Genomic DNA, 23,108 nt, shown 5'->3' with positions numbered 1-23,108 from the left:
ATAAATCATAAAAATCAGAAAAAAAAACCCTGAAGAAATCATAAAAGTCAGAAAAAGTCCTAAAAAAAATCCTAAAAACTAGAAAAAGTCCTGAAGAAATTCAAAAAAAAAAAAAAAAAGAGAAGAAGAAAGGAAAAAAGAGAGAAAATGCCTTGGTGAAAACTTGGTAAATAGGCATCTTGGTAAAAAAAAAAAAAATTAATCTTTGCCAAGCAAGTGAAAACCTTGTAAACATATGCCTCTTCTACTCAAGCACTCCATTTATCAATGCAACGTTGGCATTCCTACTTTCATGCATCTTTGCTTTTGCTTGTACATATTTTAGTCACTTTTGTCACATCCAGGTTCGTTGGAACCCTCATGGATTGAAACTGATCATTGTCCTAGTCTTAGGCTAATTGACAGAGCACATTACATGTCCTAAGCAGTATCAACCAAGTCAACTTTACGACAGTGAAACCTAGTTGTCCACTCCGAGTCAGTTACCTGTCTCCTGACTACTGAAGAGTTTTATCACTAACAACATAATAAAAAACAATCATTGAACAATTTGAGCTATGAATGAAAATTTTATGTGTGTTGTCTTTTATATTGGTTTTCAATTATTATCCCTCTGAGTAACTCGAGGAAATCTATTGTGACTAAGAGGAGCAAGCATTGGGGGTATAATATTTTCTTTGTTTCTGCTTGTAGGAATGATCCTAATGATTTGGAAACATCTAAGTTAGCTGGGTGTCTATGGTAAGAGCCTTCACATTAAGGTGAAATCGCCACACATACCTCGACTCCGTTTATTTAAATTCTACAGGGAGGTTCCCATAATTTCTTTGTCTGTTTTGAGGGAATTTCTTTATTGTACAATCTGGGTCACTGCGTAATCTGTCCAAGGAAATGAACAAAAAAAGGGTCATTACGAACAAGATAATTAATATTGCACAAGCAAAGAAAGGAACTCTACTCTGCCTGCTATAATTGTAAAATGCTCAATGATGAAAATTAAGTTGTTCAAATCTAGTGACTAGGTTTAGGATTGCATCTCATCTTGCATTTTATTCTACATCTCATGAATTTAGAGTGATTTTGGTATGATAACAATGGTCTCTTTATCATCTGAATGAGAGTTGGAAGCATCATCATTTCTCAGCTAAGTGGTCTCTTTTTCATCATCATTTCTCCGATCGAGTACTTGTGTTTTGAGATGCTAGCTGCATACATAAGCATCTTATATAGATTCATACATTTCATTTTAAACTCATTTGCATTCATCTTATTGCATAGAAAAAAGAAAAAATTGCACTACTTATGGCTCATTCTCCTCATTTATTTGCATAAAAAGAAACAAAATAAACATCCATATTCCAATTGCATTCATTCATCTATACTGAAAAGATATGCATACATATAGAATAAAGCATATAGAACAACATCTCATAATCAATCAACACAAGTACGATGAAATCAAATCAAGAGCTCGTAAATCAATTATCCTGAGTCCATTTTCGGGATCGAAATCGAAATTCAAGATCATTTTGCTAGTCAATTTCACAGTTTGGACCACTTCATGCTCTCTTCATCAATAGCTCATTCTCTCTTCTAATTGCGCTCCATTTCACATGAATCAATGCTAAATCTCAATTTAATTCTCACATTAACTCTGATTTTAATCTTCAACATTAATCTTTGTGCTCAAATAACTTATCGTCACTAGAAATTTGCCTACAATAACCGTGCAACCCTTGCCATCTTTCGATTTTGCTCTCGAGGGGGCATACTCGTGACCTTATGACCTCACATCTTCAAATGTCGAGAAAATTTTCAAATCTTCATCAAAAGTCAAGCAAAAAAGCTTTTTCAACTAAAGAAAATCAATCAAATAAGACCTCATCACTAGGGGCATCTCAACTTCATCGCTTTATATCAAGTTGAGATTTTTGAATCAAATCAATTGCTAGGGGCATATCAGTTTCATCGCTTCAAATCAAGCTGATAGTTTTCTTCATGTGAATCAATCTCTTAACGTTAATCAGTTTCATCGCTTTTCATCAAGTTGATTATTTGTTTAAACTCAATCAAGGGTTTAAAGAGTATCTTTAATCACACTCAATCTAAGCAAGTGTTCAGTTTCATCATTTCTTGATCAAGTTGGATAGTTCATCATCATCCTATCTTGATTAATCAAGTTCAAGATTGATTTTTTTTTATCATCACTCATTGTGTCTAGATCAATCAAGTTATAGATCAGTAAGATTTGCTTCTTGATTAATCAAGTTCAAGTTAAGTATCTTTTGTTTTCTATCATTCCTAAGTTCAATCAAGTTCGGGTTTGGTGTCACTTTAATCAGACTTCATTCAACTTTGTCGCTTTGAATCAAGCTAAAACATCTTGCTTTTTATCTAGTTCATGATCAATCAAGTTCAGAACTAGTATCTCCTAGACATAAAATTTTCTTTGAACCAAAGCGCTACTTGCACATTAATTCAAAGACGTGCAAATGTAATACCCTAAAAATGGTCATCGAAATCATGGGCCCCTAATCTCAACAACATCACCAAGCTCCTAACCAAAGGCAATTAAATCAATCTTGAGCACAATTAATTATTTAATCATCAATGTCACATGGTAAAATTAATCAACCAATAATAATTAAATATTTATTTAATCAATTGATCATTCCAAGTAAATCATTTTAAATAATTATCTTATTTATTCTATTGAATATCCTAGCATATTTAATGAAATAAATCAATTTGCCATCAAATCTTCAAAAAATGAATTAATTGACCAAAAAAAGAATTAAAATTTGAGAAAATAAATCAATTGGAGATAATCTTGAAAAAACAAATTAAAAATTGATAAATAATCTCAAAGAAAGCAATTAAAACAATTAAATCTTATAATTGAATGAAATAGACAAAAAATAAGCTTTTTCTTGATTTTATCTTAATTTTAGTTCAATTTCCTTTGAAGCTAAGAAAAGCATCCAATCACATCAATTCACCTCGATTGTGCTTCCTCTTGGAAAATCTTGACCGCTCATCATCATTTGATCTTAGCCTCTAGTTTCTTTATGAATTTTCTATAAATTCAGGCTCTCATCTCTCATTCAAAAATCTTGGAGAATATATTGTTATTATGTTGTTTTTGCTCTAGGTTCATTGAAAATTTGCATTGAGATACTGCATATTAGTTATTTCATATTGCTTAAATAATTTAGCTTAAATATTCATATATTGTTTAAATCATGTTAGATTAATCTTGCATACATCTACCTCATATTCATGCTCATATAGATTAAAAATCCTTTGTTTAGGTGTTGTCTAGTCACTCGATAGCTAAGCAATCCTAGAGCAATCTAAACTTGATAGTTCTGATACTTAATATAAGTATAGATCCAATAGCCAACAAGATGAGGGGGGGGGGGGGCGGGGGGGACAGTTAATCATACAAACTTAATCATCCATAAAACATTAGATTCAACCTCAGTAACATATATATCAGTCATTTAACCAAAACTACCAAACATGCAAACTCAAAAGCAAATGAACAATATAAACCTCATAACACCAGATTTAATGTGGAAAGCCAAATAGGGAAAAACCACTATGGGATTTCGGACCCACTAATAAATATACTCTTTTAGAGTATGCTCAGTTAAAAGCAAATCCTATTAAGGATTACAAACACATTGCTAGATGTGACCCGGTTAAGGGATTTCCCTCAGATCTGTTAGGATCTTCACATTGTTAGAAATGACCTTGTCAAAGGATTTCAAACACTCAATAAGAATGTCACCTTGCTAGAGGATTTTACAAATAAGACTGTTAAGTCCACTTGGTTAAGAGATTTTCTGCTACTTCTCAAAATAACAGTAATAAAAATATGTCTGCAACTTCACATCTAAAAATGCTAAAGTAGATTCCTATTTGTTCAATACAATTTAGACATAGAACTAATCTTGTCCATCTGTTGGGCTTCCATACTCTGTTATTCTAATAGGTCTTCAAGCTCCTGTGTTCGGTAATCACTATGTAGCATCCTTGTGCATACACTTGCCCACATACATTGTTTATCAACAATTTCCTATTTATAAACAATCTTCCAATCACTTAATCTCCTTGGTCACATTTCCCATGATTAATCATAGCCATCAAATCTTCAATCTTGTCCAAGTTCAATATATCCTTTGATCTGAAAATGTTTTACCCCACCTTGGAACTTGTGCTAGGGTATTGCGGTTCAATCTAAGCTGTAGATCTTCCTATCAATCTTTCTTTACCATAGAATCTTTAACAATCTTCATACATGGCTTACCAATCATTTAATTCACTCTAGCTCATCAGCCTCCTTTATTAAATATCACATGTAAACATTTAATGCATTCTATTATAGCTCGGTTGTAACTCGGTAAATACTAAACTTCACTCGGTAGACATTCTGCCTTCATTAACCGATAGCGATAACCTTAGGGTTTACCGACTAGGTTCCTTAGGGTTTATCGACTACGTTCCTTGCTCAGTAACATAGTATAGTATTTAACCTTTCAAACAATAGCATATGTAAGATATCAAAACAATCTAAACATCATGATCTCATCATTGTTTAACTCGGTAATAGTTGTCCATTGAATAACTCATCCCCTTATTCATCATATTCTTTCTGTGTCTTTTACTGACATCTTTATAATCATCAAATCATAATTCTTAAGATATGGCAACATCATACTAAATTAAAACATCAATTTCTTGACATCAATGACAAAATAATAATATTAAGATAGTAAAACATCTTTAATCAGTTATATCCATAATCATCAACAACCTTCTCAATATCCTTATTGAAATGCCAACAATCTCTCATTGTAATTGGAATGCCAACCTTCTTCTTGTATGTTATAATGCCAACAATCTCCCCCTTTGGCATTGATGGCAAAACCAATTGATTTGACTTTGTTGTTTAGGATTCAGATTGTTGTGAAATTCTGAAATGTTGAAATGCTCTCCCCCATACATTAGTTTTCTCTTGTTTTCTCAATCTTCTTTCCAATCTGTAGTCTGCTCTTCTCTTCTTTCATAGGTACTCTCCCCCTTTCATAGGTATTCTCCCCTTTTCACAACAATGCCAAAAATGAAAAGAACTAAAAACATAATTTCTTCCTCTGAGAAGTGAATTCCATGCTGTTATGTATCAATTTAGTTTTGGTCAGAGCATTTGTTTCAATTCCTATTCCCTGTAATATTCTCTGTATTATTTCCAGTATTAATTTCAATACGCTTTTAGAAAACATTCTAAAGTGTATACCTCCAGCATCAACTCCCAAAAAGATATTCAATAGAGCCATTGGTTTGATGCTTTCACCGAACTTGGTCAGTGAGTAGAAGATAGGGGTAGGACCCCTAACTGACTTCTGAGATACTCAAAAGTGTCCTTTGGCAGTGGCTTGGTGAAGATGTCTACAATTTGTTCTTTTGTGCTAACATACTCCAAAACCACTTTCTTCTCTTGACTTCTTCTCTAAGATAATGATATTTGATAGAGATGTGCTTTGTCTTAGACTGCATAATAGGATTCTTTGAAATGTTAATGGCACTAGTGTTATCATGGAATATAGTTACTGGCTTGGTAACTTGCTCATTTATACCTTCCAACAGTTGTTTGATCCATGCTATATTGGTGCAATTCAGTGCTGCAGGAACAAATTCAGCTTCTACTGTTGACTGAGAAACACATCCTTGTTTCTTGCTAAGCCAACTCACTAGTCTTTCTCCTAAAAGGAAAGCTCCTCCACTTGTGCTTTTCCTATCATCAATGTTGCCTGCCCAATCAGCATCAGTATAAACTTTTAAAACAAAATCATTTCCTTTCTGATATACTAAGCCATATTCTTTAGTGCCTTTTAAATATCTAAAAATTCTTTTGATTGCCGTCATGTGTGTTTCCTTAGGATCTACAGAAAATCTTGCAACAATACCTACTCCATGTTCTATATTTGGCCTACTGTGAACAACATATTGTAACTTTTCAATCATTTATTGATAGAGTGTCTCATCAATAGATGCAGATTCATCATTCTTTGATAATTTATAGTTGGTAGTCATAGGAGTACTTACTGGTTTTGAATCCTCCATTCCAAATTTCTTCAAGATTTCCTTTATGTACTTGGATTGGGTAATGAAAATCTCATCTTTCATTTGCAGTATCTATAGACCTATAAAATATTTTATCTCACTAATTAATGACATCTCAAATTCTTTACTCATTTCATTTCCAAAGTTCTTGCATAGAGAGTCATTTCCACAAAATATAATATCATCGACAAATATGGTTGAGATCAGTATTCCATTTTCAACATTCTTCATGTACATATTGTTGTTTTCACTTGTTCTTATAAAACTAATTTTGATCAAATATGAGTGCAATCTCTCATACCATGCTCTAGGTGCTTGTTTCAGACCATATAAAGCTTTGTTCAATTTACATACCTAATCATTATTTTCTCCCTCAACAAATCCTTCAGGTTGTTCAATGAAAACTTCTTCTTCTAATATACCATTTAGAAATGTAGATTTGACATCCATTTGATATACCTTGAAATTCTTGTAAGCAACATATGCCAACAATGTTCTTACTCCTTCAAGTCTTGCCACAGGTGCAAAAGTCTCACCATAATCAATTCCTTCTTCTTGGGCATAACCCTTGCAAATTAGTCTTGCTTTATTCCGAATGACCTCACCTTTTTCATTTAGCTTGTTTATGAAGATCCACTTTGTACCAATTACATTTTTGTCCTTCAGTCTTGGGATTAGTGTCCATGTGTCATTCTTCTTGATTTGATCAATCTCTTCTGTCATAGCATTTATCCAATCTTCACTGTTAAATGCCTCTTTTACTATTCTCGGTTCAAATTTAGATATCAAACATGTGTTCTATCTCAGTTTGTTCCTTGTCATCACTAGATCATTCTTATCTCCTATAATCTGACTTGATGCATGATTCCTTCTAACATACTTGGCTAATACAGGCTCGGTAGGCTTTGTATGATCTTCTTCATCACTCGGCAACTGGATATTCTCTTCATTTTCTTCAACAGTCTTCTCGGTAGGAGTTCTTGGTTGAACATAGACAAATCCTTCATAATCTTCTGGTTCTTTGGAGTTTCCTTCATTTCTTTCTACAAATTTATCAATTTTCACATTTGCACTTTCTACTATTTTGTTAGATAATTTGATCATACATTTAAATGCTTTGCTTCTAGAAGAATAACCTAGAAATGTTCCTTCTTCACTTTTCTGATCAAACTTACCATTTTTGTCATCTTTGTGAACATAGCATCTACTCCCAAAAATTTTAAAATAACTTACATTTGGTTTCTTGTCATACCAGATTTCATAAGGTGTCTTCAAAGTTCCTTTCTTCAGTTGTACTCAGTTCAGGGTGTAAACTATTGTGCTTATTGGTTCTCCAAAATGTTTGTGAAACTTTCTTTTCAATCATCAAGGTTCTGGCACAATCCACAATAGATCTATTCCTTCTCTCAGCTATCCCATTCTGTTGTGGAGTTCTCGGTGTAGAGACTTGTCTTTTTATACCATGATCATTGCAAAATAAGTTGAACTCATCAGAAGTAAACTCTCCTCCTCTATCTAATCTGAGACATTTCAGTTGTCTTCCTATTTCATTTTCAACTCTAGCCTTGTACCATTTAAACATTTGAAAAGCTTCTGATTTTTCTTTTAAAAACATTACTGACATCATCCTTGAGTAATCATCCACAAATAATATGAAATATTTATCACCATAATAACTCTAAACTTTCATAGGACCACAAAGATCAGTATGCACAAGATCTAAAATTCCCTTAGAAGTGTAGGACTTACTTGTAAAGCTTGATCTTGTCATTTTACCCATCTGGCATCCTCGACACATAGCATTCTTAGGTTTTTCAAGACTCGGTAGACCTCTTACTCAGTGCTTCTTACTTATTTTGATCATATTATCAAAATTAACATGACAAAACCTTTTATGCCATAACCAGGTATCATCTATCCTTGCATATAGACATTTATTCCAAGTTGAGTCAAGATGAAATGTATTACCTCTTGTTTCTATCCCAGTAGCAGCTAACTTTCCATTCTTGTCATGAACTTTGACAATTCCTTTTTCAAACTCTATTCGGTAACCTGTGTTGTTTAGCTATGCTACACTCAACAAATTGTATTTCAAACCTTCAATCCAATAAACATCATTACATTTAGCATTGTCAAGAAGTGTTATGGATCCTTTACCTCTTACCAGACATGGTGCATCATTACCAAATCTAACATAGCCTCCATCATAATCTTCTAACATAACAAACTTGTGTTTATCTTCTGTCATATGATGTGAGCATCCGCTATCTATAATCCAAGAATCATTAGTGTTTATGTGAGATATTAGGGCTTTTTCTTCATACCTTTCTTCATCCTGATCCATCCTTGATAGTCACATAAATAACTTCCTCTGTATCTGTCTCATCTGATTTATCATTGTTAGATTCCTCATCAACTATTAAGCATGTCTTTCTATCTCTTCTTCTGAAGTCTCAGTGTCCTCTATAATGGTTATCTTTTTGTTTGTCATCTTGGTAATCTTTCTTTTCAGTAAAATCTTTGTCAGGACAGTTAGAACCCATATGTCCAATCTTATCACAATTGAAACATTTCAAAGGTAGTTTTTCTTTATACTTACCTTTGCCTCTCGGTAACCTTTTGGCTAATAGTGCTTCATCCTGTTCTTTCTTTCTGATTTATTCATATAGTTTGTGTACTTCTTCCATGTTCTTCCAAAATCTTTCACTTGCTCCAATGTGATCTCCTTTAGAGTACTTATACTTTCTTTCATTGTAATCATTAGATTCATCAAGATGAAAAGAACTAAATGCAGATTCAACTTTATTTACCGAAGATCCACTGTTATCAAAATTACTTAACTTAAATGAATGTAGCTTACCAATAGTAGCATCCAAGGAAACTAGCATATTAGGTACAAACCTCAATTCATTGATTGCTGAGACTCGAATTTCATAAGCTAGTAGAAGGGTTCTTAACAACTTACTTGTTATATCTATTTCTTCAATAGTTCCACCTGCTCCTTTGATTTGATTGACAATCTCCTTTAGTCTTGTACTGTACTGAGTTATGTTCTCACCTTCATTCATCCTCATAGATTCAAGTTGTCCTCTTAGACTGTCTACTTTTTCTCTTTGAACATGTTCATCTCCTCCATATAGTGATATGAGCTTATTGCACATTGCCTTTGCATCATTGTAGCCTTCTAGATCATTAAACGCTGAATCGGTCAATGCAGATGTTATTTCAATCATTGCTTGAATATGTTCTTGCTTTGCCTTTATCTCTTCCATAGTCAATGGATAGGTGCTCGGTATGACGAAATCATTCTCCAGATAATAGACAACATATTCTCCAATTCTTGATAGATGCAACTTCATCCTTTTCTGCCATGTAGAGAAACTTGACTTGTTCAGCTTCGGTGCATCCCTCTTATACATCTTGTGGATCTTTAACTCAAGTGCCTTTAAACTTTTCTTCTAGAGCCCAAAGCTCTAATACCAATTGATAGTTCTGATACTTAATATAAGTATAGATCCAATAGCCAATAAGATGAGAGGGGGGGGGGTGAATCATACAAACTTAATCATCCATAAAACATCAGATTCAACCTCGGTAACATATATATATCAGTCATATAGCCAAAACTGCCAAACATGCAAACTCAAAAGCATATGAACAATATAAACCTCATAGCACCAGATTTAACGTGGAAACCCAAATAGGGAAAAACCATTGTGGGATTTCGAACCCACTAAGAAATATACTATTCTAGAGTATGCTCGGTTAAAAGTAAATCTTGTCAAAGATTACAAACACATTGCTAGATGTGACCCGGTTAAGGGATTTCCCTTAGATCTGTTAAGTCCACTCGGTTAAGAGATTTTTTGCTACTTCTCAAAATAACAGTAATAAAAATATGTCTGCAACTTCACATCTAAAAATGCTAAAGCTAATTCCTATTTGTTTAATACAATTTAGACATAGAACTAATCTTGTCTATCTGCTGGGCTTCCATACTCTATTATTCTAATAGGTCTTCAAGCTTCTATGCTTGGTAATCACTATGTAGCATCCCTGTGCATACACACATTGTTTATCAACAGTTTCTTATTTATAAACAATCTTCCAACTGTTTAATCTCCTTCATCACATTTCCCATGATCAATCATAGCCATCAGATCTTCAAGCTTGTCTAGGTTTAATGTATCCTTTGATCTAAAAATGTTTTACCCTACCTTGGAACTTGCATTTTCACCTTGGAACTTGTGTTAGGGTATTGGGGTTCAATCTGAGCTATAGATCTTCTTGTTGATCTTTCTTTACCATAGATTCTTTAACAATCTTCATACATGGCTTACCAATAATTTAATTTGCTCCAGCTCATTAGCTTCCTTCATTAAATATCACATGTAAACATTTAATGCATTTTGTTATAGCTCTGTTGTAACTTGGTAAATACTAAACTTCACTCAATAGACATTCTACCTTCATTAACCGATAGTGATAACCTTAGGGTTTATCGACTAGGTTCCTTAGGGTTTACCGACTAGGTTCCTTGCTCAGTAACATAGTATAGTATTTAACCTTTCAAAGAATAGCATATGTAGGATATAAAAACAATCTAAACATCATGATCTCATCATTGTCTAACTCGGTAATAGTTGTCCATTGAATAACTTATCCCATTATTCATCATATTTTTTCTGTGTCTTTTACTGACATCTTTATACTCATCAAATCATACTTCTTAAGATATGGCAACATCATACTAAATTAGAAAATCAATTTCTTGACATCAATGACAAAATATTAATATTAAGACAGTAAAACATCTTTAATCAGTTATATCCATAATCATCAACAACCTTCTCAATATCCTTATTGAAATGCCAACAATCTCTCATTGTAATTGGAATGCCAATCTTCTTCTTGTCTATTATAATGCCAACAAAACTTGCATCTACTAGAAGGCATTGGGTCGATTTGTTATGGTTTTATTATTCATGTTTATATCTATCTAACCATGCATGTAATGACTTAATTGAAGTGTTCTTCTTACAGATACAGTTCCACTTTTCACACACATAGATGTCATGCTATATTAGCAACATTAGCACTGTAGATTTTCTCTCTCTCTTCTCTCTTGATCTTTTGTGACTATTCTTCTATGTGTATCCATGTTCTTCTATTATCCCCTTAATGTCTACTTGAGGGTGATGTAAATCATTGAGATCTCTTTTGGTCTCTTTCATATTGACTCAAAAGACTCTTATCTTCCCTTTCTTCCAAGGAAGTTTCCTTTCTTTCTAGAATGTCGATTATTATATACACATATATATATGATATACATGAGTTATCAAACATCATACTGACCCTGAGGAAAGCAAAACTACCTCATATTTTATGTTCATTATCTTTGGGTTTATTCCTTGATTGCGGGCTAAATCCTTGTGATAACGTGCTCCCTATCTTCTCTCTTTCTTGGGTGTATCCTACCTTAAATAAATCGCTCCCAATAAGGCATGCACAATCACTTTAATGTGGGGGCATGCACCCCACTCATATTCTCCTTCTTGATACTTAAGAATTGCTTAGTGAACTTTGTTTTGCTTTGTAATCTTTGCTATCCTTGCTTTCATGACTCATAGTGAGGGGAACTTTGCTACTTGCAGTCATGGTTCTCCCCTTCTCATTCTTCCATTTTATTTTATCAATCGAAGTCATAAGATCCTAAGTCCACTGGGGGCTTGGTACATCTTGCCTTCTTGATGTGGTAGAAGTTTTTCAATCTTGTTTCCTTGTACTTTACCAACAGTATTTGTGTACGCTCATTCTCCCACTAAAGTGGGGGCTAAATGCATTGTCATTAAATTGCAACCCTAGAAATTTTTAACCATATTAGGGTCCTCACGCATGCCAAATTGAATTCCCTAGCCTGATTAGAAACTTGAGACTGCTCAACCCCCGAAAACTACATCTCCCTTGCCCTCTTCACTGGCTAACCTACATCTTGTCCTGTAAAATAGGGTAGGACAAGGGAATGGTGCCCCTTTCCACCTAGGATAGGTGCATTACACCCCAGTCCCCTACACTATTTTGGGGCAAGACCCTTCCTAAGTCTGCATTGAAGGTTGTGCAATGAGCGGGAAATCCTCCCCGATGTCAGCCTGTGATGAAAATTAATTTTTTTAACCCTAATTATCAAGTATAAAAGTTGCATTTTCCCTCTCATTTGATAAGTTCAACAGGGTGAAAATTTGTGATCAAGTGTTCAAGAGAATTCACCCATCCCTTTCAAGCATTGAGCATCTCAAGTCACCCTTCAAGGCTAGGTGTTGCATTCAAGTCAAGGATTCAACCACTAAAGAGGAGATCCATTTCCACATTCAACTTCATACAAGAAATTCTATCAACATTTCTATCACAACCTCCCTTGAGGTGATTTACATTTCAGTCTTTCATTTACATTTACTTGCAAGTAATTTCTTTCATTACTTGGTTAATTCCAAAACTGGGGTTTGACATGAAGGCAAACCCCCAATCCCAACCCATTTTCCTCTCTTTTATGTGTGTAGGTTGCAAGTTCCTATAAGTTCTAAGTTGTACTTTCATATTTGGACTCCATTTGCAAAGGCCGAAAAACACTTTTGCCACGGTCTGGGAAACTTTCCCCAAATTCATAGGGTGGCTTCGTCTTGACATATTTTGTGCATAGACAATTATTGTCTAATTTGGCCATTGAAAATTTTATGCTACCTTTCAAATAATAAAAAATAAAAAAAGGAGAAAGAAAAATTCTTATGTTAGATGATTGAAGAAAGCATACAAAGCGGTAATGCCACCTCATACATACAAATAAAAAAATATTCATAGAAAATAGCTCAAGGCATGGAAAACCAAGTAGCCTTTATGATATCACATGGTATGCCAAAGCTTCAACCACCTCCAAAGGGCGGATTGGTACATTTATTTTTTGTATAAAATACATTGTATATTTCCCATGTTTATCATCACATAGGTGAGAGAAATGGGTCTTCCTGATGCTTACTTTTACAAGAAAAGATGACTCCATCATCAAATATAGAAGGTATCTAAATATTTATAAAATATCCACCAACTTGCATGCAAGAAGAATAGAAGCTCAAATTAGAGGTATCAAAAGAGAAATGTAGAATGTTTTAATTACAATAAGTTTGGGCATTATGCAAGAGATTGCTGGAAAAAAGAAAGGTAATCAGTGAAAGAAACTTTCTAATGCAATTGTTGTGAATGTGGGTGAAAATAATTAGTCCATAGCCTTCATCATCTGCAACATTAGTGAAGAAGGAAGCCTTGAAGTGTGGTATTTAAACAATGGTTGCAATAACCACATGAGTGGTAATGAGAGTTTTTTCTCTTTTATTGATAAAATTGTCAAATCTGAGAAAAAAATGAAGAACAATGGAATAGTTCCCATTGTGGGCAAAGGATCTATTATGATGTACCAAGCAAGGTGAGAAGAAGGAGATTGAGAGTGTTTATTTTTCTCCAGGCATTAAACATACTGTCATGAGTGTTGGATAGATGATCCGAAATGGATACAAATTGTTGATGGAGAAGGGTGAATGTGTCATTTTTCACAAAGATGGGAGTAAGAAAGTTGTAACAGTAGTACAAATGACAAAGAACTAGATGCTTCCTTTAAGAATAGAAACATGTTTCTCTTCTCAATCCATCATTGCTAGTTTGAGTTTATCATCCAAGAAAAGAGTAGTAGATGGTTTCTCAAGGATTGAAGAGCCTAGTAGCAAGTGTGAAGCTTGTCTTTTGGGTAAACAACATAGGCTTCCCTTTCAAAAAGGCAACTCTAGATGCAAAAGAGAACCATTGGAGCTACTGCATACTGATTTGGTTGGCCCTATGCAAACCATATCTATTGGTAGAAGCCAATATTTTACAACCTTTATTGATGATTACAACTGTAGAACATGGGTTTATTTCTTGAAGCATAAATCTGAATCTTTTTATAAGTTTTTGTTGTTTAAAGCCTAAGTTGAAAAGGAAAGTGGGCATTGCATAAAGGTCTTGAGGTCAAATCATGGTGGGGAGTATACCTCCAATGCTTTTGTGAATTTTTGCAAGAAAAATGACATTAAGAAGGAGATAACAACCTCTTATACTCCGTAGAAAAATTGAGTGGCTAAGAGAAAGAATAGGACCATTGTGGAGATGGCGAGGAGCATGCTCAAAGAAAAAGGATTATCAAATGAATATTGGGGAGTGGCTATAGCAACAACAATAGATTTGATAAATAGAACTCCAACCAAGGTGGTTAGTGACAAGATTATACAAGAAGTGTGGTCTAGGTGCAAGTGGATGGTTGAGAACCTTAGAGTGTTTGGAGGTATGGCATATGCTCATGTGCCAAAGGAGAAGAGGCAAAATTTGGATGACAAGGGTGAGAAATGCATTTTCACAAGCTATAGTGTTCAATACAAGGCATATAGATTATATGATCCCATCACCAAGAAGATCATCATTAGTAAAGATGTTGAGTTCATGGAGAATGAGTCATGAGATGGATTGGTGGATACCTCTTTATCCACCTCACAAAATGTGTCCATTAATGATGATGATGATAAGTATGAAGATTAGAAAGATACTATAACAACTCCTGATAGCTCTAGACAATTCTTGACAACTCCTGATGTTGATAAGGAGTCAAACAAACTATCACAAAATTCATAGAATTTGTTACAGTGAATTCTATGAAGCTTTGGATTGAAAAACTTTGATAGCTCCAAATATCTCCTCACAGAAATGGGTAGAAAGGAAAGCAACCAGAGATATTAAGAGAATCAACTCTTGAAAGCTCCCAACAGTACAGATTAGAGTCTGTGAAATAGAGAAATAGTTGTAGTGAGAGTTTAGACTGCACTCTCATCTCCGTAATGCAAAAGAAGACCAAGAGTCTAACGGAGATCTACCAAGGTGAAAGAAATGAAGAAGACTTTGATGAAAATGAGAAGTTTTGATTATTTTCTCATAGTGATCCGATTTATATTGAGGATGCTATTACAGTGGAGAAATGGTGTGAGTTCATGGATGATGAAATAGAAGCAATAGAGAGGAATGATACATGGGAGCTAACTGATTTCCCTCCCAACAAGTAATCTATTGGAGTTAAATGGTTGTATAAGACCAAAAGTAATGCTAAATGAAGAATAGAGCAACATAAGAAAAAGTTGGTTGTCAAGGGGTACAAACAATAGTTTGGGAGAGACTATGATGAGACGTATGCCTCTGTGGAAAGGATGGAGACTGTGTGGATAGACATAGCTATTGTAAACCATCACAAATGGAAGGTATTTAAAATGGATGTGAAGTCCAGCTTCCTTAATGGAGTATTAAAAGAAGAGGTTTATGTGGAGCAGCCACCTTGTTATGAAGTTTTTTGTCATGAATGCAAGGTATATAGGTTGAATAAGGCTCTTTATAGGCTGAAGCAAGGTCCAAAAGCATGGTACAACAATATTGACTCATATTTTATAAGCAATGGATTTGGAAAAAGCAAGGGTGAGCCCACTCTTTACATCGAGATAGTTGATGGTAAGATTCTTATTGTTGTCTTGTAAGTTGATGATTTAGTTTTCATTAGGGATGATGGTTTCTTCATTGCTAGTTTTAAAGAGGTCATAAAAAGAGGGTTTGAGATGATAGATTTAGGTCCCTTGAGGTCCTTTCCAGGCATATAAGTAACACAAATGCATGATAGTATATTTATCTCTCAAGAAAAGTATGATAGTGAGATCTTGAAGAGATTTAGAATGCACAATAGAAAGCTTGTACCAATACCAACAACCATAGGTCTTAAATTGAGAAAGGAAGATTGTAGCAGTAGTGTTGATCTAACTAGGTTTAAGATTTTAGTTGGAAGTTTGATGTATTTTAAAGAAACTAGGCCTAATATAATGCATACAGTAAGTCTAATTTCTAGATTTATGGAGATTCCAAAGGACTCTTATTGGCAAGAAGGTAAGGGATTCCTAAAGTATGTGAATGGTAGTAAGGGATATGGCAATTTTATAAAGATTGAAATGTTTTTAGGCTCATTGGTTATATAGATAGTGATTGGGAAGGAAGTGTTTATGATAGGAAGAGAACATCAGGCTATATGTTTCATTTGGGTTCTAGTGTAATGTCATGGGATTCTAAAAAGCAACCCATTATTGGCCTATCAATAGCTGAGGCTAATTATATAGAAGAGAATGCAACATGTCAATGTTGGCAACAACAATAAAGGAAAACTAAGAGGGGGGGCTGAATCAGTTTTCACTGGATCATAAAATTTAAGCACAAATTCATATCTATTTAATTGCAGCAAGAACAAAGATAAGCATAATAATAGAAACTCACATAACACCAAGATTTTGACATGAAAAACCTGGTTAATGAAAAAAAATGGTGCTAACCTACCCACAATAAGATGATACTTTGCAGTAGTATGTGAAAATATTACAATGGGGAATGCACATGCATCCAAGCACACTACCTAGAGCTCACTACTCAATATACAATAACTTTGAAGGCTACGACCCTTAGGGAAGGTTCACGACTTTACAAGAACATTCAAACAACAATACAATTATTAATGCGGGCCAACAAAATAAATATAACACGATTAGGAAACACAAACAAGAATTTGAGAACCATCTGCAATAGCGACACCAACACCACCTAATCAAATCTTCATTGACCAAGATGTTGTTACTCAAGAACGCTCAACAACAACAATTGTGACTAGAAAGATAACTTGTAGAGCACCAAATCATGAACCATCTGAATTGGAAATGCACATGAACATCCCGAACACTCTCCTAAATATACAACTCAAGTTATAATCATTCTAGAGCACAATGGATAAAATACCAGAATACTACAACACTAAACACTGAAAAATCAATCTTCATACCGGAGTCAATAATATGATCAAATCACCAAAGAGAATCATGAAACCAAGACTAAATCAAGTATCTCTAGTTGATTCAATATATCAAATAGATAAACTAACTATATCAACTCTCTACAATCAATGACAACAATATATCCTATAAATATCAATATCCAACAATATCCCCCTTTGGCATTCCTGGCAGCATATGAAAACAAAAAAAATCAATGCAAAGAAATAAATCAACACCAACAATATCCCCCTGAGATCATGCACACAAAGATTCAAAAATAAGGCAAATTTTCACACGTTTATCTCCCTTTAACAACAATGCCAAAGACACATATAGATCATTATTCTCTCCCCCAAAGAATATGAAAATAATTATTGTCTTCTCTAAAACATACAATCACACACTGACTACTCCCCCAGAGCAGCAACACCCAATTATCAATCTAGATAAGAAGATAAGACTATAAAGTCCATCAGATTGATGCATCTCAATACATCTAATTCTCATCAGAAGGGGAAGAGACCCCTAACTTATCTCTCAGATATGAAAATATATCTGCAAGCAAAGGCTTGGTAAAATTATCTGCAATTTGATCCTTTGTAGATACATACTCCAATTTGACTTCTTCCTCACTAACTTTATCCTTCAAGAAATGATACTTGATTGATATATGCATTGTTTTAGAATGTAGTATCAGATTCTTGGTAATATTAATAGCACTTGAATTATCACAATATATAATAGTAGGCTCATCATAAACAACTCTAATGTTCTTTAGCATATGTTCATCCAAACTACCTGAGTATAGTTGCTAGTAGAAAAAATGTGTTCAACTTCTATAGTAGATAGAGAAATAATATCTTTCTTCCTACTTTCCCAAGAAACCAACTTCTTTCCCAAAAATAACGCTCCACCAATAGTGCTCTTCTGGTCATCAACATCACCTTCCTAATCACCATTAGTATAAGTATGTAACATGAAATCATCATTCTTCAGATACCACAAGCCATAGTCAACTATCCCCTTCAAGTATTTGAAAATCCTTTTCACTGTAGTAAAATTATTTTCTTTAGGATCCACTTGAAATCTTGCACAAAGACAAACAACATGTATAATATCTAGTATAGTTTGATTCAATTATAGCAATCCACCAACCATAGATCTATACAAGGTCTGATTAACTTTAGGAGATTCATCATGCTTAGACAACTAGCATCCAGTCATCATAGGAGTTCCAACAGGTTTGGAGTTAGCTAACCCAAACTTCTTAAATAATTCCTTCATATACTTAGATTGAGAAATAAAAAGCCCTTTACCAGTTTATGTAATCTTCAATCCTAAGAAGAATCTCATCTCACCTATTATAGACATCTCAAACTTTTTTTTCATATCATTATCAAACCTCATACTCAAAGCATCATCTCCTCCAAAAATAATGTCATCAATAAAATCTTCCACAATCAAAATGTTATCATTATCAACATTAAAATATAGATTACTATCAGTGGTACCTTTATAGAATCCCAACTTCATCAAATACCTATCCATTCTAGCATACCAAGCTCTATGGACTTGTTTAAGTCCATACAGTGCTTTCTTTAATCAGCATACCATGTCTCCTTCATCTAATAATGAAAACACATCTGGTTTCTCAATGTAAACTTCCTCTTCTAAATCACCATTCAAAAAGGCTGACTTTTTATCTGTATGATATACCTTGAAATTCTTATAAGAAGCATATGTAAGAAGTATTCTAACAACTTCAATTCTAGCTACCAGAGCAATAGTCTCCTCATAATAAATTCCTTGCATTTTTTAATATCCTTTACATACCATCCTTTCTTTATTTCTAACCACTTCACTAGCTTCATTCAACTTATTTCTGAATACCCATTTTGTGCCAATCACATTCTTGTCCTTTGGACTTAGAACAAATTCCCATGTATTGTTCTTCTTAATCTGATTCAATTCTTCGTCGATAGCTTTTATCCAATTCTCATCTTTACAAGCTTTAGCAACATCTTTAAGTTCAATCTTGGAAATCAAACATATCTCTTCAGCAACAATCCTTCTCCTAGTCATCACACCTCTATTTTTATCACCTATAATCTGATTTTCAAAATTATTTAATCTCACATACCTTGGAGTGTTCTGATTATTCTAATTCTCAATTTCTTGAATTTATTCATTGGTAGCAGTAATATCTGGATTAACTATCTCACTTTAGTCTCTTATAATGCACTTGATTTGAAATAACATCTTGATCATCAAACTCATATCCACGTGCTCTGATCTTCTTTCCATGATATTCATCAGCCTTAACATTTGCACTTTCTACTATCTTTCTCAACCTCTTATTGTAGCACTAGTAGGCCTTGCTCTTTGTAGAATAACCCAGGAATATTCCTTCCTCACATCTTGCATCAAACTTTCCTATATTCTCATCTCTTTTGATATAACTTTTTCTTCCAAAAATTCTAAAATATCTAACTATAGGAACATGACCAAACCATAACTCATATGGAGTCTTAACATAATCACCTTTTATATGCACCTGGTTGAGTGTGTATACAACAGCGCTAACATCTTCTTTCCAAAAGGTCTTCAACATATCTCTTTCAATTAACATAGTTCTAACAACATCTAAAATAGTTTTGTTCTTCCTTTCAACAACTCCATTTTGTTGAGGGGTTCTAGGAGCAGATAACTGTCTTTTAATTCCATACTTTTCACAAAATGAATCAAACTCACCAGATGTGAATTCTCCTCCTCCATTAGATCTCAGACATTTCATCTTAAATTCCATCTTTGTGTCTACCTTATCTTTGAATATCTTGAATTTCTCTAGTACTTTTGATTTTGCCTTTAGAAAAGTAACCCACATCATTCTAGAATAGTCATCAATCAACAATATGAAATGCCTGTCACCATCCATACTTCTCACTCTTGTAGGATCACACAAATTAGTATGCACAAGATCTAGTAATCCATTAGATGTTTACAATTTACTCTTAAATAAAATTATTGTTTTCTTTCCCAACTGATATTCTTTACATATCGAATTAAAAGGTTTCACAATCTTAGGCAAATCTCTAACAACTTCACTAGAACTTATCTTAATCATGTAGTCAAAATTAATATGACACATCCTTTTATGCCAAAACCAACTTTCATCTATTTGAGATCAAAGATATTGAACATAATATAAGAGCTAAAGAAACATGAATTCTCTACAACACTCTCTTCTCTACACTTCTCACTGAAATATGAATTCTCTTGTTCACAGATGTTAATCTTCCAATAGTCATCTCCAAGAAACTTCAAATGACACTCCATCTAGTGCTTTCATACAATGTAATTACTTCTATCAAATCTGGAATTATCTTTCTTGAAAACACAAGTTGACTTATCAGATCTCCTCAAGTGGTCAAGCTTCTTCCAGAGGATCTAGCTCTGATACCAATTGTTGGCAACAACAACGAAGGAAAACTAAGAGGGCGAGGTGAATTATTTTTCACTGGATCTTACAATTTAAGAATGATATCATATCTAATCAATTGCAGCAAGAAAAAATATAAGCATAATAACAACAACACACATAAAAACAAGATTTTGACATCAAAAACCTAGTTAGGGAAAAACCATGGTGGGAACCTTACAACAATAAGATGATACTCTAAAGTAGTATGTGAAAATATTATAATGGCGAATGCATGTGCATTTAGGCACATTGCCTATATTTGATTGCTCAAGATACAATGACCCAGAAGGCTAGAACTCTTAGGGAAGATTCACTACCTTACAAGAACATTCAGACAATAATCCTATTTGCTTGAGCTGAAAGAATAGCATCTCCTAATGCCTGATGATAGTTCCAGTTAAGCACATTTGGTTTCTCTACAACACTCTCTTCTCTACACTTCTCACTGAAATATAAATTCTCTTGTTCACACATACACCACTCTCTAATAATGTAGACATAATACCCATATTCAAATTACATGAATATAACACCTATTTATACAAATCATCAACCTTGACTACATGGTTGACTCAACCCTTGAGACCTAATTACCAAATTACATCACACGATACATAAGTCAACCACTAGACCAATATAATGCCATTATGACATAGGATGGACCCAAATCAAATCCATGAACATGCAAAACAAATAGAAATCTTGCCAAGATCATCCACAACACGCTACACCATCAAAAATGTTGCATAACACAAATAACATCACCGGACTCATAAGATCCTCAATAACATGCACAATGATTAATACAAACCAATAAAACAAATAGGGCATTATTAGGAAACACCAACAAGCACGTTAGAACCATTTTTAATAGTTGCACCATCACCACCTACTCAAATCTTCATCGATCAACACCCTGATACTCAAGAACACTCAACAACAGCAACTAGGACTAGAAAGATAACTTCTGGAGAACCAAATCATAAACCATTTTTAACATCCTGAACACTCTCCCAAATCCACAACTCAAGATATAATCATTCCTAAGCACATCAGATTAAATACCAATATACTTGCAACACTTAACACTAAAAAACCAATCCTCATACTGAAATCCATAACTTGATCAAATCACCATATAGAATCGTGAAACCAATATTGAATAAAGTATCTCTAGTTGATTGAACATATCATATAGATAAACCAACCAGATCAACTCTCTGCAATTACTAGAATAACAAAACAAATGAATATGTTCACATCAATGACAACAACATATCATAGCAGCAACAATATCCAACCATCAAGCTATTTGGTTGAGAAGAATCTTGATAGATTTGAAGGAAGAACAAGAGAATGGAGCAACAATATTTTGTAACATTATTGCATCAATCACATTAAGCATAAACCATGTGTTTCAAGGAAGAAACAACCACATTGAGATCAGGTATAGTTTCATTAGACGTTTTGTTGATAATGGTGAAATAAAAATGGAGTTTTGTAGGTTTGACTAGTAGCTAGCAGACATTTTCATCAAGCCATTGAGTAGAGAAAACTTTGAGTGCCTAAGAAGAAATTTGGGTGTGGTTGATTTGGATTATGATTGATCTTGTTTGTTGGCTCAAGATAAAGGGGGGGTGCTGGAATTTATTGTCTGAGCAACCAAGTCTTCTCCCATGTAAACTCCACCTACATGTTAGGAGTGGTACAGTAGAAACAACCTGGAGGAAGATTGTGTTCGGATCTTTATCCCAATAGCTCCTCACCTGAACAACAAAGGAGTAAACGAGGTAGGTTATTTTGAATTTGAATTTGGGGGGAATTTTTGAGAAGACAAGTAGACAAAAAGGGAGAATGTTTTCCAAAATGTAGTATCTAGCCTAGTAGTAGCAAAAGATAGCAAAAAGAGAATGTGCAAATGCTAGACAACAGTCTAAGTAGAGAAGAATAATAGTAGCAGCTTGTAGGTGTACACATAGCTTATTAGTTGAGTAGAGATCACTCCTGATCATTGTTGATTATTTGAAGTTCCAGGTGATAATTTATTTGTAGTGAGCTTTGAGAAGCTCTGCTTTTTGTATAGTTGAATGCAGCTCTTGATTGTTGCTTGTAGATTACAGATCAATAGTTATTTATAAGTTTGTAGTTTGTATTTTGTAATAGTTTCATTTACACTTCATTTAATAGAAGGAAAAAGAATATTTCTTGTCTCCTACTTTTATTGTTTGGCATTGTTGATTTGCATTCCCTGTTGATTTGGAAAAAGAGTTGCAATCTCTATGGTTTGGCTTTTGATCTTGAATGCTCCAACCCTGTTTGCAAATATTTTTATAATAATGACATTTAGTTGCATGCCATGCTATAATTTCACATTTTGTATTCATTCTACTAGTGTGACTACACTCTTTACCTATGTTTGGTTCTTATTGTCATTATATTTTATAAGTGCTAGCTTTGACCTCTCTATGGTATCCAAAACAAATTTTTGCATATCATTTATATCATAATCCTTAAGCTATATCATTGGGAAATCTATCAAACATATATAGCACCTCACCCCTCTCAACTCTTGACAT

This window comes from Cryptomeria japonica, chromosome 4, assembly GCF_030272615.1.
Source record: "Cryptomeria japonica chromosome 4, Sugi_1.0, whole genome shotgun sequence".
NCBI classification, from domain to species: domain Eukaryota; kingdom Viridiplantae; phylum Streptophyta; class Pinopsida; order Cupressales; family Cupressaceae; genus Cryptomeria; species Cryptomeria japonica.
The sequence above is the reverse complement of the archived record's forward strand: the minus strand, read 5'-3'. Positions refer to the sequence as shown.